Raw genomic sequence first — 16,356 nt, 5'->3', positions numbered from 1 at the left:
GTGTGTCATCATCACGGAATCAAAACTTATCGGTCAATTTACACGCTTTTCTCACCTCCTGAAAAATGCCAATCTCCAGAGGCGGCGGCTTTTGGAAATAGACGACCTAGATTCGGAATTGCCCTCGGAATTTCGCTCACAATTTACTGTCTAAAAGAAGCGGTGGCTTTTCGTTGCGAGAGAGCACGTACGTCTTTCCGAATTAAAAAAATGATGGAAAAAAGGAATAATAGCGTGCTGAGAGAGAGAGAGTCTCTTTGTTAGGATAGATGAACTAGTAAGTGGGAAAAGATTGATAAAACTTATAAAATCTCTAATAAATAATTATATACACACGTTTTAATTTGAAATTATACAATAATTTAAATAATTATTATGTTTTAACCTTTCAAGATTAATTTTTAAGAACATGATAATATTATTTTATATGATTACGGAAACATTTCTCCTAGTCATTCATTAGTGTAATTATCCTACAATCAACTTATCAGTGACATAAAATTCTCTAGCTGCGGTGTTCTATCCGTCTTAAAAGCAATGTAAAACTACGGACGTATGCGGTATCTCGGTCGGTTACGGGGTGAAAACAGTTGTCGTAAATTATTCGTTAAGGCGGAATCAGTTGGCTGCCTGGCCATGGAACGCACTCGGCCTGATTTATAGCCGAAAATTGTGCCGCGGTAATTTACCCCCGACATTTTCCCGGATTACAACATCTGTGCGTTGCTTTGCGACGATCAAACACAAGCACGAATAAATCTAGACAAGACGTATTAATGAATTTCTTGATTCAAATGTGTCTGAGTGTCGCTTCATTAGAATCATTAGAATCAAATACGACTGTAAAATGATTTTTTTCTAATCTTTTTAAATATTTACTGAGGTCCATTTGTCATATACTGGCATGTCGCAATAAAAATATTTGTAAGTACCTAATATTTAACTTTCAAATCTACTAATATCCATATACGTATTATTTTACTGTTACAGGGTTTGAAACGTGAACACGTGTGTTTAACGATGTTTGAAGCGACAAGTATAAATTCAAATCTATCGCCATATGTTCTAGTTTCAAAGGGTGCGATCCCACATGTAGTGAACGGATACGTGCAAATCTCTCTGCGAGACGTAATTAAGTGCGGGCATCATTAATATTCCACTTGCGTCTCTAATTGATTCGTTCATAGGAGTCGCGCATCTCTACACGACCAACGGTGACATCTGAGTCCTCGGGGAAACACTGTCATTTCGCTCACTACCGGATGGATATGATCAAAAAGTCATCACCTTGCCATTTCTCACATATCTCTCCAATTTTAAAATCTTTATCTATCTATCTATATATATATGTATATAAAAATAAATGTCCTGACTGACTGACTGATCAACGCTTTGTTAGTCCAAACCTAGAAACATGAAATTTGGGGAATATATTCCTTCCATGACGTAAGCACCCACTAAGAAGGGATTTTTAGAAATTTGACCTTCTAACGGGAGTGAAAAGGGGTAAAATGTGTTTTCACGGATTCTCCTCAATGTCTCTTAGGTCCGATGAGATATCGACTTGGTTTTTTATTTAAACCAGTATCGTAGCGAAGCACGAGTATCAAGCTAGTTAATTAATAAAATTAAACTTAACTTTTTAATTCAAATGAATCTAAGACCAAAATTCATTTGAATTTAATCGGAAGATAAATATTTTACAGGGATGTGCGCTTCTCAAAATTAGATCGTCCTTTAATTTTTAACTTGTAGAGTAACTAGCTTATTGTTTAACGCAGATTTTACGAAACAATCCACAGCTCGGAACGATTGAACGTGACGAGAGTAACGAGAAAAAAGCTTGAGTACGGATTTCGCGGGAATCATTAAGTCGAGAGTCACTAATAATTCCGACGAGACGGTTGTCGACTCGTTAGAAGGATTGGCCGGAAAAAGTCACCAGCGTTTTTTGCGCGGTTACAGGTCGTGTAACACGAGAATTGGCCGTCCGGGTCGATCAGCGAGATTCGAGGCGATAGCCTTTCTGTTCGCGCGTGCGAAAGTTCTTTTTCTAATTAACATGATTGCAATAAATTGAACTTATTAGTTAGTAAATTTTCCTGCCGACCAGAAAGACTAATTAAGCGTCTCGTTTTTTAGTTCCGTAACAATTACGTTTATATCTGTGACGCATTGTATCTATAGAGTCGTGTCTCGTCGTTCTTTATCTTGGCGCGCGATTTGTCGCATCTTTCCGTTATTGTGATTTAAAATTGACTGAAAATTATATAGTGCGACAAATAATGGAGTACCAGCTAGCGTATTAAATTGCTAAATAAAAACATTTAAATGCACTGATAATATAATCGCTGGGACAAGCATACGAATTACAGACATTAAGAATGTCGATTAGACGAGGAATTGCGAATTACGCATCGATAGTGTACTTGCGAGTTACGCGCGAAATGCTTTGATGTCCATTCGTATAAACGCTCCAGTTCCGGTCCTCATTCTATTACAGACGCCCGTCGTGGTCGGGGATGTTCGACGAAAGTACGGCGATCGATCCGAAGCGGTTATAAAGACGCCTCCTCGAATGGCGACGTTCCGGCTTTAACGATCGTCCGCAAAAAGAAAAAAGGTCGGAATTATCGGCGAAAAAACTCGTTACGGACGCGAAAATCCAATTAGTTTTAACGTCCTCGCCTTCCGCAGTCACGGCGTTCCTTCGCAAGAAGATTTCGAACTTAATGCTGCCCTCTCCGCCACTTTACCTCTCTCGTCCTCTCTCTTTCTCTCCATTCCTCCGCGCACTCCGCACGGACGAGTAGAGTCGCGTTTGCATACCGCCACTCCTCTGACCTCGTTTTAACGCAGCACCCCGGGTGCGCCACCTCCAATGCAGCGATTCCCTTGCGCAGCCATTAAGAAGTACATACACGTGGTTACGCCGCGCTTGGCGTTTTTTTTAAGCTCTTTAAGCGGCGGCTTTGGCCGCGCGCGCCAAACCGGCCTGAAACCGTCCCGGTACGCTTTGATGCATTTCCTGAGCTTTTAACGAGATATCTCATAAAAGGACACCAGATTTACAAGATGGCCGTAACCGGCGACGCCGCGTGTTCTCCTCGTTTTATGCGTCCGTATTGCTGATCCAACATTTGTTCCTCGTAGATACCGTCGCCACATACGTAGGGATTTCATCAATATTTTATGCATAAATTAATGTAATTTGCGCGGTAACATTAAATAAAACTGAAAATAATAGTAGAGGGATTTATACTTTGTGTCTTAGAATGCAAGTTATAATATCTCGAAGAGCATAAATTATATAACTATTACAATTTTCCCATATTATTGATAGTAAAGATAATAATTATATCATTAATCTAATAAAAATATATAGGTTGTATAATTATCTATATATTAATATTTTCTTGAATTCAAATGCGGATTTTATCGTGAAGATTCATGTCGTGCAGGAGGAACAACGCGAACTTAGAAAGAACGAGTCCTAGATACTCGAAAATGGCTCATAAGAGGTCGGAAAGGTGTCTAATTGCTGCTCAGAAAAACATCGGAAGTTTCAGCGTTCACTTTTCTTTCTGTCTCTCAGTCTCATTCTTCGTTCCTTCTTTCTTTCGCTCTATCCGTCTTTGTGACGTTCGCCTATTTCTTTCACCCGAAAACCCGCCACTGGACAAAGAGAATCTACCCGCCGAGCTTTCTGACTACAGGGTTGCTTTTTCAGAGGCCACCATCTAGAGTTAACTGCTAAAAATTAATTTGTCATTTGCCTCGGTTAAGTCCGGGTAGTATCGCGACGTTCGTGTTTTGCGTTAATTAATTCGTCGTCGTGGTGACTCGATAATTTAGCAACTCATTAACCTTTTTACATTGAGTGAAGTTTTACAAATTCACACCGTTCCTTTACTGTTAAATGTAAAGATAAATTTTTCAACCAATACGAAATAACGCCGCTTTATTCATATATATATATAGAAGTAGTATTCGAGTAAAATTCCGTAGACAGACTGCATTTTCATTAAGACAAAATATAGTAAACAAAATTCATCTCTCACGATAAAAAAAGCGCGATATATAAATTTTAATAAAATCCATAATTGTTCAGAAACGCAAGATCAATTATTTCTTATAAGAAAGCTTCTATAAGTCCAATTAATGGAGTTAATGTTCAATCGGATAGTCGTCGTTCGTAAAGTTCCATAAAACTTATAAGAAAGCTTCTTACAAATGTGGCTGCAGTGCCGCGTCTCCCCAAGAAAATTACGTTAGCGAGAAGCGTCTTCGCGATAGTGAACGGAAAAGATAAAAAGCGCCAGCCGCACGACGAACGGGAGAATCTAAAAAGGTGTGAGATCAAGCAGTTGCCTAATTGCTGGCCGGGAAAACCTTTCATGGTATCCCATTTCTCCCTCCTTTTCCTTCCCTTTCGCTCCTTCTCCGGCATCCCCATTTGTCTCCCGAAATGCGTCCGTCCGTCCGTTTCTCCTCCGTTCTCGCGAAGAGTCGCAACCTCACCGGATCATCTGTCCCGAGAGATTCTCGCGCTTCCTTCTCAGTTCACTCTCAGTCTTTTCTTCAGTTGGCCGCGACATCATCTACTCGTCCACGGACGCCTTTACACGCACCATCCTTTCTTCGTTCTCCACCCTTCTCTTACCCTCTTTGCTCTGCGCGAAATACGTTCCTGAAAGGATCTGATTTGACCCGATACGACGGAGACGTCTGCCGGAAGCCAACTGCGGGATTATCCGACGGATCCCTTTCGGTTAGATGCCGTTCTGCAGATCCCATTTCCAACTGGGTGCGCAGCGTATCTAAGTATAGGACCGACTACGTTCCGCTCTGACGATCAGAAGCGCTCGGGCAATCCTACTCGGCCGGCAAATATGACGCGTACTGTGATTTTTCGCAGAGAGATAGTTATTTTTCGAGCTAGCGACACGATGAAGCTCAACTCTTTTTAGTGTAATTTTTTGACTGTGCTGTTCACAGCGTAGAAATAGTAATAATAAATTATTACAAAAGAACTAAAGAACTAAATTATATAATAAATTATATAATAAAAATCCTACGAATTTAAAAATACATTTTAATTGGAAATAGAATTTACAAATCTCAGCCAAGACGCAACGAGGTGGTTCAGGGTTAAATAATTTGATTATAGTAAACGAGTATATGCAAATATAACGTACGCTACATAAAGTATATTAGGCACGCTGCAACGCGTAGGTATATCCGCGCGCCCTTGACAGTTATACCAAAAGTAATTTTACGTATATGTATACGTTCTTTAGAGTCAAAGAGAATTGGATCGCGGGTAAAACCGTGCGCTTAGCGTAACCAGATTTTCTTACCCGCGTTCAACGAACGGACGACGCGTCCGGAATCGTAATGAAACTTCATTGCTTCCGGCGGACTTGAGTTCTTCGAGCAGTTGAAGATATGCACGACACGCGATAGCGACCTTCTCACCCTTCTCACTCTATGACCTACTTTATACACCCATCTAACCCGTTACGCGCTGTTACCGGTCGCACTTAGCCCTTTAGCCCGCTCCGCTCTTAATCGTCTTCCTCATCTGCGCTTCTACCAATTTTATTCGGTGCCTATCCACCTCGGCTTATTAAATCTTCACCGTATCCATTGCCTGACTTGCGATTAATATCGATCAACAGTGACGATCAATTCGATGATGCCTACAAGCGTCCCGTCTCATCAATTTCCGAGAGGCGAGGCGATTCAATGAGATTTCGCAGACGGATCGAGATATCACATCCGTTACTTTCGATCGACAAAAGTATCTCACTCGCGTTTGCAAAGCTTCGAAATAACGACGTTTATTTTTTATTCTTTTCCTAGCAACGTTATTCAACTTCGACATCTTAGACGTCTGCGTCTTAGAGAATCTCCAGAGAATCATAGTGGACTTTCGTTATTGAAGTGAAGATCGACAAGCTTTATATATTTTTGAGAAAAATATTACAGTTGCAAGAAAATATGTAAACATACGCAATTGTATTTATAAATTTTATTTATAGATTAATTTAGAAATATCAGATATGATATATCTATTATTACTAATTTATTGAATACTGTAATTATAAAAAAAAATATTTCTGCATTAACAATTTTTCATGATTTGAGAATTATGATCGAATAATTGAAGGAATCTTATAAGAATGACATTTTATTAACTTATCTTCTTAACTGAATCTCAAGATATAGAGATCGCGGAAAAGAAACAAGAATTAGAATTTCTTTTAGTTTCTTTAAGGAAAGGTAGACTAACTAGATTGCTCATTGCGTCCAAAAATCGTCGATAGAATCGTCTGGCTGCCAATCGACGGCACGTTCGTCGTAGGCAGACGTTTTCGCAGACAAGGCGGATTTATCGAGCGTCGAGATGCCACGGAATGTTCAATTTCCTGGCAATTACATGACCTGCCGCCTCCCAGCCGCTTTTTCACGTTTCTCCTTTGTACGGTCTGGCATCGAAACGGCAATGCAGCATCGCATTCCCCGTCAATGAGAGCCGTGAGATCGATCAAGGGGGATCCGAAGAATTCGACGCTCATGAAAGAAATCAATGTGAAATTCCCGTCATCGCGGTATGATAGCAAATTCAACTGCCGCAAGAATAGTTTTCTGAGAATTTAGATGATATACTACGAGTGTAATAACTGGGATGCCGCTTTTTCTTTCCAAGTCTCGCGCAAGCGGCATTAATCACAATAACGGATCTTTCGAAATGTAATTGCCGTTTGTTCGTACCGAAATTAAAGCTATTTTGTATAAAGCTCTGTTGCCACTTAAAAAGCAAAATATCTTAAAAAATATGTCACTGTTAAATCACGACAGTCAACGATATCGAGTCGTTAATACTCGCTTCGTTAGCCATAAAGTCAACCATAAGATACTTATAATAAATCATTATTATCCTCTTACAACTTTCAAAGTATCTTCTCTGATAAATTATAAAGCCGTTATGAAGTTTATGCGGAAGTTTCATAAATTACGCCAACATAAGTCGAAAGTTTCGGCGTAGCAACGACGAATCGTGGCATTTTCGATCATTTTCGGTGCGCGCAAACGAACGTAACGCGAATCGAATCGAGTTGCCGGATATCGTCCTTTGATTGTGAACGTCCAACATGATTTCCCCCAACTTCGGACATTTGCGCGTTCAGTTCACATCCGCGCGCTCGCTGATTGCTCGTAGATAGAAACTCACATAATATCAACGCCTGGATGGTTTCGACCAGAACATATGAAGACAAGTGAATAAGATTATTGGAGCGCGATCGGGGCATCGCACGAATCGTAGAGTTCATTCGCCTCACATTGCGCCGTGTACGACGCGACGCAGACCTACTAATACATACATATACTATATGTGCATATATTTCTGTTACCCTTCCCATTCGATCTCTCAATTAATGCGATGGATTTTGCCTAAATGCAAATTTTCCACGCGCAGCTTAACGGTGGATTAAAATGCAACGGGGCTCAATGGGACAAAAACAATTTCTAGATTTGTTTTCACGGTATCCTTCGGCATCGTACGAATATTCGCTATAACAGTCATTATTCGATTGGTGTCAACGGAAATGACTTTGCGGCGCTAGTCATGGAAAATCATGAAAGGTACCTCTATACCGCGAACGTATGTTCCCTAATGGAACCCATCGTCGATTAAATATCGGTAACGAATGTTCGGCGCGCGTTTGTTGTCGTTCGGATGAATGCACCATTGTCCGCGGTGGTCCATATAATCGGAGTTGGAATGTCTCGTTGCGTTTTGACCGCCGCGCACTGCATAACAGCGTGTCCGGTCTCTCTGTCAGATCTGTCGCTCGTGTCATATTGTGTCATATTGTTACTTCGGGAATATTTCCCATAAGCAAATATCTCTTACGCCAACTTGTTTTCCATGGTCAATATTTTTTTGCTATTGTAACGTTGTAGAAAAATCAGTTTTCAAATTAATCAATGAATAACAACGCTATTATATACGCTTGAATTTAGCAATCTATTGTAAATCCATACCCTATGTGCAGATAAATTACCTATAATGTACAGAGCAGTTACGAATTTGAGCATACATTTCACCGATTTGCATTAACAATATGCGCCGCTATCGCTTTCCGCTGCTGTAGCGAACGCGGAAACTCGAAACAAAAATCGAAGCAGTCTCTGATTAATTCGAGATGTGGACGCTAACGAATTTCAGGCACAAAATATTTCTGCGATATTGATTTACGAATTTTCTCAATATCGAAAAATTATCCTTAATTAATCGCGACAATCTTATTCTTTTTATCCTAGAACGAGTCTACTTAGAAAACGAAAATAAATTGAAATTTCAAACTTGTAAAATTTTGCGATAGTAGACATCTAGCAATACTTAAGTTCAATGCAACTAAAAATATTAAAAAATGTTATTGACTCTGTGATGCCTCGTTTTATAGTCACAAAAGTAATATAATTTTTCATTATAAAATTACAACGTCATCTTCATTATTGTAATTTTTACACATGACATGTATTTTCTGCAATTTTTAACAGCGTAGCAGAGAGGCTTTCTCGCGAATAATTTTCCCTTGAATTTGTCAAACGCGTTACGGAAAGCGCAGCTCGTTATAAATATCTTTTTTTTTTGTAGTTTAGATATTTATTTTCCGACTATAGCTGACGTGGAATTGGGCGCTCTCGGCGCTTTTCGTTGTTATTTTGCTCGCCATTCGTGATGTAGTGCTGTCGAACACGTCAGAATACAAACAAAAGAGATCACCTATTTAACAATTTTACTCGCAATCATACATTACGTCCATTATAACCATACTGAATCGCGATTCAGTTTGAAATTGGGTTATAGGTAAACAATTTGTTTCGAGACTTACAAAAATAAAGCGAACTCACTCTATTCTAATATCTCGAAAAAACCAATAAATTGTTCAAGAACTTGACTGAACGCAGGAAAAAAGATGTCTTAAGCTATACCTAATTTATTTTGAGACATTTAGATTAATAAAAAAAGAATTTTGTAATTTTATACTGTTTTGCAATTAATTTCCACAGCGCTTATTGTAATATCGTTGTTAAAACATGATATCTTACGCATAATAAATGACAAAAATTAGTAGCGATGCATCGTCCTTTGTCATCGAGCAGCGCGCTAACGCGAGGATTTAAGATCAAAGATTAAGGCGATAGATTATTCGCGGCAAGCGAATATCGGGGAGCGGCGCCGCGGCCGGCACCGGCGCGTGCTTGGATTTTAAGAAGTGCGCTACGTCGCGCGCGTTCCGGGTTTTCTCTCGGCCGCGATTTCTTCTCTTGGTATACATTATGGGATTATTTCAGCGCAGCGGCGGACTAATCTTCTCGGGCAAAATTGTTCGCTATCCTCGGCGCTCGTTCCTCGTCGCGAGACTGTGTAATAAACTTTTCTGTGCTTTACGGCCACCGTGGTAGTAATTTCTTTAAGGCGCCCGCTATTAAGCTAAATTCTACGAAAAGAAGGCCGCTACGCGCCGCTATACTCGTCTAGTTCGTTCGCCAGCTCGTTCGCTAACTCATGATCAGCTAGAGGATGCAAGTCCAAATTCTGTAGCGTAAGCTATAACTAGTTAGAAAATAGTTATATCTTGTGAAACACCGCTATAAGATGAAGTCAAGATGTATCAATAAAGCTAACTATCACGCAAGTTATTATCACTTAAGATTTTAATATCATAATGCGCAAACTAGAAATTTTAAACGTTCTAGTTTTTTAATAAAATCCGATCAAAGATATATCGTCTTAACTCGAGTAAAATAAGTTACGATTTTAAATAAAAGAGAAACTATCATGCATGATGTATCGTTTTATATGTATTTTATGTGAGAGAATTTCGTGTAGTCGAAGCTTTATCGACATTCGTTTTGAATCTTTCTTTGGAATACTCCGATGATGCTCGACCTAATTCGCGGAGCGGGTAACTGTCGCTGGTTTGATTCGTGCACTCTTATGCGAACCTGAGCTCGAATAGAACTGAAAGATGTCCTTTACAAAGTAGATACCGACGTCGCCGCGTATTGACCACACTCTTATAAATTTTATTGATACATTTTAATAATATAAATGACATTTTTCCTTGCGCCAGGACATTGAGTAGCATGAAACTTCTCTCCCACTTCTTTCTCTCTTTCGTCTTCTCTCGGTATAGTACACGCGAAGATATCTATTTCTGAAATCCGCATAATGAGAGAGAGAGAGAGAGAGAGAGAGAGAGAGAGAGAGAGAGATCGCGCGACAATAAGGAAAATCGGGGTTGAGTGTTCTGCACTCGCATACATTTGATTACAACTAAGAATTGTCGAGGCATGAACAAAGTGAGACAGATCGCGTGCGCCTATCGCAGTCATCAAGCTGCGAAGTTAAGCAGGAAGACGATATTACCTTCTCTAGTAGGATAGGGAAGATCAAAGTATAGCGGAAACGACTCGTAATCAGTAAAGCTTAAATTCAACGGCGGAATGCGTATTGTCGATCCTCATATAAGCAAATGACGTTTCACGCTCCAGTACTTTCTCAAAAAGATCTAGTATGTGTCTCGTGTCTCCTACTCCCCGCAAAGATTGCTCCTCTTCAGTACACCTCGGAAATATCGTCGGAATATATAGCCGAGACAAAGTAACTCGCGCTAATGTATATACGTGACACGTGCAGCGAGAGTCGCGCCGGAGCTGCGAAGTGCGGCAAGATAGAGTACGTCTGTCATTTTAACAAAATAACAAGAAACGTGTGTGTTTGCACTGACTTCCGATTTAGAAGCGGCGCGATAACAAATCGATTCGTATTGCGCGATTTAATTCAATATTCGGCATTTATGAATTCATGACCAAACAGACGCGTAATTAATATAACTAATTTTCGGAAGCGCGCGGCGGGGAGAAGAGGGTTAATCTATTTGCAAAGCTATATTTGCAATATTGTCACAGCAATTATGTAGATTCTTGTATCGTTTTACATGACGTGTGTTTTTTGTGTTTGGCGCTCGTATCAAATGAAATAAATTCCGCACGGTCAAAAGGAATATTCAATTACTGCTGATTCTCATTATCCCACGCATACAAATTGGATTGCGTCCATTATACTAATATAACGGGACCGAATTATTTAATCAATTCTATTTCAAGTGATCAACAGTGAAATAAATGAAATGAAGTATCATTCAGACAAGGTGTATGAAATTGCGATAATTCAAATAAGGCCCGGCACAATTTCAAAGTCGCGATAAATCATACTTAGCTTTGTTATGCGGACAGGTTTGATTTACCGAGGTATTTACAGTGCGGTAACTCGAAAATTGTGATTTACACGTGGTTTCCCTAGCGCTGGCAGACGCATAAAACACTATAACGCACGTGGCCTCTTCCTCAATTCCTCGGCTAATACTGATTAATTATCGCATCGAGAAATCGGTGCCGAAATAAATGCAAAATTATTAACACTAATCCTTTCCAAACTATATCAAAGCGTTTAACCCCAAAATTAAACGTATACTGAAAAAGTTAATATATTTAAATAATAATTTAATTATTATATATGCCATACATTTAGAAGTAATAATAACGGCAGAATACTCGGTTGATGAGACCGAAATCGATATGTTGCGGCGATTCTTCGCGATCGCGAAGATTATAAGGCCGATAGAAAACTATTGTCGAGGGACGCGTCTTTTCAGTTTGAGGGCACTCTTTGCAATCGATGTACGTTCGCGGAAAAGGAACGAAGGAACGAGGCCGATTGTTTGTTGCGAGTGACCGGCGTCAACCTCCACAACAGTCAAAGATGTTGGAAACGCAATAGAATCGGAGCTCTCTTTTTCGTTATCGTCTCACTTGATCGGGTGTTCGCGCGCGTATTCGTCTTTCGCATCACGTTGATAGCAAGCTCACGTGTGCTGCCTGAGAATGCCGGAGTTATTGCAGGTCGAGCGAGTTGACGAAATTGGTGGGTTGATCGTATACGCAGACAGTGACATCGGTGTGATGCCATCGGTGATCAAAATTGACCACAATGGAAAACGTATCTTTGGTGAACAGGATAATAAATAGCTAAATGAAAAATCACGCGAGTCTGACAATTGCAAAAAAGAATTGCAAAAATTATTGAATCACAATTAATTCAATTAAAGAAAATTTAAAAAATATCATAAGGTACAAAATAAGATGTAAAATGTATATTAAAAATAAAAAATAAAAAATAGTTTTTCAAGAAAAAGCCGAAACATTGAAGGATGAAAGATATATGTAGAATCGTATAACATAATGAAGCGATCGATTGACGAATGTCTTCATTACACTAGCAATAACAGAGTCGTTTCCTTAAGAGAATCAGCATCGTTCACTCAATGTGACACACTGGACGTCTTCGTTATTACATCGACAATTAAAAAGAGATATCCGTGTTCTCATCGATATGCATGATAAGTGAAAGGGGTCAGCTGGCAAACCCGGCTCTTGACAATAATTGGAGCGCAAAGAGTTAAGTTGTATTTCCAGAAGGATAACGGTCATCAAACAAGAATCCCTGTGCCACGAGGGACATGATGACGTATCGTAATCGATGAAATCTCGATAGGCGACCTCGGTCTTCGTCGTCTTTTATCCGCTCATTATGAGCTCTCGTAGTTTTACAAAGGTAGATTTCGTCTCCTTACGTAACAATGTCCTGCTCTCGTTTCTTGGATTTTAAAGAGATCTCCGGCCGAGAGCACTTTGCTCCAGCTCGTTGAAGGCTTTGATCTTGAATTAATGTAAGTCAACCGGTGGGCACAGCGATAATCGTCCCATCTATATATCGAATCGATTCTATCGTTCCAGCTGATGTTCACTGCGACGCGGATGGAAAGAAATTCTCTTCAGGCATTTGTTCTTCCCGCTTCCAGAGACTGCCGTAAGAATCTATCACCGAAGAATTCTTCTCCCTTTATCTCTTTTCCCGTTTTTTTTATCCACGGATCATATTAAGCTTCCCTAAAGTATGTCTTTCTCGATAATAGGGGGCGAGTTATTTATTTTAATTTAACTCCAAAGACGAACGAACAAGAAGACTTTCTCATTTAACCGCTTGCGATTGTAATTGTATTCTATCCAGTAGACATTTAAGCATTGAATTTAATTAAGCTCTAGCCAAGTACAGCTTCCTGTGCGGTTTCGATTCGACTCCAGATTTCCAATACCCTGTCAGGTTAAATCGTAACCATCGATGAGCTTCTGGCGAACGCTGACAGTAAACACGATTTAGAAATCAAATATCCATCCGCGACTCTGATAGCGGGTTAAGTTAATCGGTAAAATAAACACAAGTGATATTGATCTTGCCGATGACGAGATACGCTTGGCATGCAGGTTTCTCGAGGACGAGTACACGGCATGTGTGTGATTTCGCAATAAATGAGTGTAAAAAGTAAAAACAGAAATGGAAGAAAAACGATTCCGAGAAACAGCACGATATTTCATTTACGTATCGTGAAAACCTAACTAAGTTAGTTTAAAATTTAATTGAAAGAAAAAAATTTGGTCCAAAGTATACAGAGAATATTACGAGAAGAACGTTGCAGGCTGTTTATACATCGGCTTCAGATTAATAATGTCAATTCTCGATGCTGAGCGGAAATTTTTGGAAAGCACTCGCGAGAGAGAACGTGTTCACGAGAGATCGTTAGCGTACTCACGAGAGCCGACCGATGTCTGGAAACGCCGCGTTCAAGTTTCGAGGGAAACGCCGCACACCTCTCGAGTAGAATTGATTTCGAACTGGGTTACGCGGCATACATATGAATGAATCCGCGCCTCTTTTTGAACGTCGAACTCTGCGGTGCTTGATGGCAATTCATAGATTAAGTAAAGCATGGGCTGCGCGTGGAACACGCCCGTACTAGAACCCCGCATCTCGACGCATTGCTCTCCTTCGTCAAGGCAGACGTTCACTTCATCCAATAAATCTAGCCCCGGCGCTGTATGATCCTCGGCGAGTTTCACACAAGAACGATAAATCCGGACGTCGCATTCGAAAGTCGGTCGATTCCGATACCGAGTACCGAGTACGTTCCCTCGCCCTCCCTTTCTTGCTACCGACTAAGCAGCTGCATCGCTGTATAAACTGACGTGCATTACCAATTCAATTGTTACAAAGTATTATGTCTTAGCGTTTCTTAAGCGTCTTTCGCTTTTTGTAAGATACCGAAAATGCGATTGATCGCATTTAAAGCATTCCTCAAATTAGTTAATGGATCCCAAACATTATCATTAAACTTTAATCAAAGTTGTTAAATAATTTCTCTACTTTCAATCTTTACTAAAATAACATTAGATTCTGTCTTTAATTTATTATTGAATCGTAAAGATTTTAGAAATTAAATAAGGTATTTTTTTTAATATACCTTATGTGTAGATACAAATTTGTAATATGATTAATTTTTTTTAGGATGGATAATTAATCTTTAATACCTAAACGATAAAATGACGAATTAACATACATGCGCGTTATATGAATCAATGTTAACTCTTTCATGTGTCTCGGTAACTATGAATTGGTGGGAAATCATCGGGAATAATCCAAGCGATCTAATCGCTCCCACGAGGCGCGAGCAAAACGAGACGACTACGTGAGTTATATAACCAGGCCTATCTTTCCCTCGCTTACTCCTAAGTCTAATCCTTAGACGATCAATTTGTCTACCATCATATCGCTCCTAACATGTACATGTGACGTCCGCTTAATGCATACATTGAGCGGCATAAAATATTTCCCATTAATGCTTAACCCTCCGTGTGCATACGTGAGTCTACGGCGTCCGAGCCAAAGTGATATTTGCTCGTAACTGTAAAACTTGCAAGCCTGCCAGAAAGTATTAAATAAACGATGTTTATTAAAATGACTATAAAATCATCAACTACAATGTAGACAGATGTTTTGTGAATTTTTTTTAGATTTTTTTTTAATACTCTTTAAGGTAGAGAAAAATAGCGTCAAACGTGATAGACCCAGCACGTATGCACTAGGAAGGTACCGAAAAAACGTATGTACGCGTATCGTTAACGAAACTCATGACGAATGTATTTAAAGAGAAAGTTCTTTAGCACAGCAACGCGACCAAAACGCTTTGACATGATAAAACAAACGGGATGCACCTAATTAGTTTTCGAGTACATGAGAATTACGTGGTTTTGCTTTTACGAGTTTCTGCATGTTTGTGAAAAAAGCCAGCTGAGACGCGAGATCAATCCAAATTTTATCGATGCCACTCATAATGCCACGCTCTATAAACCTATTTGCCTTGTGCAAAGCTCCGTCTGCAGCTGCCCTAATTGCACAGCCACCACAACGGTCAAATATTATACATATATATACATACGTATGTATAATATATATGTATATATATATATGTATAATATATATATATATATATATATATATATGTATATGTATATACCTATACCAAAGGCACCTGCACACTTCGTTCAATGGCATTGTCGAGAGACCATGGTGTCGCGCTGGTGCCCGAGTGCACTTCCGACGGTAACCCCCGCAGTTTGCCCGGGACAAGTGACGCTCCATTGTGTCGATAAAATATTGACACTCGATATTTTGCCTCTCTCACTCAGGCTGGACCGAAAAAAACGTAGAAATGCTATGTTTACATAAGTGTCGTCCCGATAATCTACTCCCGCGAATGTGTTACTTTAGCGTAGCCTCCCGCTTTAGAGAGATCTTGTCGCGCGAGAAAGAAAAGAGAGATTTCTACATTCATCATTCCACGTCGCTGAAACTATACATCCCTATAACTTGTCAGATTTAATCCTCCGATTCGTAATGTCGAATTGGCTTCGTTCGCTACTTTTGAGTTGTTATATAGGCGACAAAAGCATGAGCCGGATTCATCTCCGTAGCTGCTTAATATTGGTACTTCTGTTATCTTTTTCCAGAGTTTCTCAATATTTTTTTTCAGTATAAAAATTTAACTTTTCTTTCCTCGGAAAAGAAATTAGCTATCACGCAGTAACGTAGCGATTTAAAAATTATAATAAAATATTAAAAAAGTTTTATGTTTCATATTGAAAGTAAGATTGCTTTTTATCTAGTATCTACTTCATCATCACACTGTTTCCTAATATTTCTCTCTGAATCAACGAATCATCTTAATATTTTATAAATATAATATCCGCGTCAACATATAATGCGATTATTATATTATTATTATTACAAGATTAATTTATAAAAATAATCTGAAGAAATTGCATCATAACGCTGTTGATATAAATAAATAAGTCAAAAAATACCGGCAAATAATATGGATT

General features: G+C 39.3%; 1 protein-coding gene and 1 long non-coding RNA gene across 5 annotated transcripts in view; one reads left to right on the top strand and one right to left on the bottom strand.

Annotated features, from left to right (window-relative positions):
* The window catches only part of LOC139814115 (neurotrimin), a 278,622-nt gene that overhangs the window by 103,219 nt on the left and 159,047 nt on the right, over nucleotides 1-16,356 (bottom strand). The window lies entirely within an intron of this gene.
* The window catches only part of LOC139814116 (uncharacterized), a 193,316-nt gene that overhangs the window by 86,545 nt on the left and 90,415 nt on the right, over nucleotides 1-16,356 (top strand). The gene's annotated exons all lie outside the window — the stretch shown is intronic.

The sequence above is a fragment of the Temnothorax longispinosus genome, chromosome 6, assembly GCF_030848805.1.
Source record: "Temnothorax longispinosus isolate EJ_2023e chromosome 6, Tlon_JGU_v1, whole genome shotgun sequence".
Taxonomy (NCBI): Eukaryota; Metazoa; Arthropoda; class Insecta; order Hymenoptera; family Formicidae; genus Temnothorax; species Temnothorax longispinosus.
The sequence above is the reverse complement of the archived record's forward strand: the minus strand, read 5'-3'. Positions and strand labels throughout refer to the sequence as shown.